Genomic DNA, 1,525 nt, shown 5'->3' on the forward strand with positions numbered 1-1,525 from the left:
AGCCTGGGTGACATCTAAGGCTTTTATTCTGAAATGCGACATTACCTTAAGCAGTGTCCTGCTTCTGTTACGGTTCCGACATCACCTCCGAAGGTGGAAACCGACACAGATAATTTGATCAGGAGAACCAAAACAGAAGCTCGGTTCGAGAATGTTAGAGAGGCGGGATAGAAAGAGTGGGTGAGCCTTCCAGAAGATTTAAGCGCCACCCCCAAAGTGCACCCCCTTCCTCCCTCACCTCCTCATCTTGCTTTCTTTCCTACCCGAGGCAGAACAGAGAGCACATTCCTCCGAGTCAAGGTCACCGCGATGAGGGAGGCGGGAGAAAGAAGTTGGGTGGGGGAAGAAAACACCTGGGAAACAGTACATGGCTACATGTTTCCCCTCCTTCGCCCCTCACTCTGCCTCATGCTGCTGCACAAATCTGCAGAAGCCCTGTTCCAAATTTGGAAAGTTGCATAGTGTTGAGGAATGAAAACAAAACGTGCAAAGAAAGAACACGCAGAGGCTCAGAGCTCAAGCGAAGCAGTTGATGTCACAATACAAGCCCACCTCACTTTGGGAAAAAGAAGCATGTTCAAGTAAGCCAGTTGTGGTCCCAATAAAGAGGAACCTGAGGCTCAGAGCTAATGCTAACCAGTCAGCGTAGTAGAAAATAAATGGCAGCTTATTGAATCTTGTTGAGGAATCTCAGCGTTCATGAGTATGAAAGCAGTATGGTAACAATTCAATGAATCGTCTTTATTCATAGGTCCAATTGGAAGAACCTGAGGCTCCGAGCTAAACCTCCTGAAAACTCAATCCATGTATAACAAAACAGTCGGCTTTTGATTTGGCTTGAAAATTATGACCGCATTTTCCAGTCATTGTCTTCACCAGAAAAGTAAATATGAAGAACCTGAGGCTCAAAGCTAAAGCTAACCAGACAAACAGCGGCCTCTTGATTTTACTTGAGAAATCTCAGCAAAATAGTTGTCAAAAATTCATTCCAATTGCCAAATATGAGGAAGCTGAGACTCAGAGTTGAACATGTCAACATTCAAACAAAGCACAAGCCAAGTAGACATCCCTCCCCCATATACGCTACATATACAAACACGACCCTTCCACCTCTCCTTGGGCAAGTGCAGCCAAATGACTCGACTTGGCTCAGGAGCGTAAATGTTGAGTGCTCGGCTCCCTCCACCGAACAAAGATGAGCTGGAGCTGCTGTTTTCTATTCAACTGATGAACTGCTACATTAAATCCTGGGGCCAATTTCAAAATAAAACCTGAGCTGACATCCTGGGCTCTGTTGGAGCATTTGGCTCGGTGGAATTTCAAAATAAAAGTCAGTGGAAATCACATTTGTAGCCTTGAGCGGCAGCTGGACTAAAGATGTCACTCAGGGAATATGAAAGCATTGCTCTGGGGTTGATTTCAAAAATAAAATCCCCAGAATGAGCATTCTGTTGAGGGAATTTCAAAATACAAGCTAATTGAAAGAACATTAGACTGTGGGACACTTGTGGAAATACGCCCCCCC

At 45.1% G+C, this 1,525-nt stretch overlaps 1 protein-coding gene across 1 annotated transcript in view; it reads left to right on the plus strand.

The window, feature by feature from the left end:
- twsg1a (twisted gastrulation BMP signaling modulator 1a) overlaps nucleotides 1-1,525 on the plus strand; it is a 10,426-nt gene that overhangs the window by 5,443 nt on the left and 3,458 nt on the right. The gene's annotated exons all lie outside the window — the stretch shown is intronic.

This window comes from Hippocampus comes, unplaced genomic scaffold (genome assembly GCF_001891065.2).
Source record: "Hippocampus comes isolate QL1 unplaced genomic scaffold, H_comes_QL1_v1.1 scaffold255, whole genome shotgun sequence".
Lineage (NCBI taxonomy): Eukaryota > Metazoa > Chordata > Actinopteri > Syngnathiformes > Syngnathidae > Hippocampus > Hippocampus comes.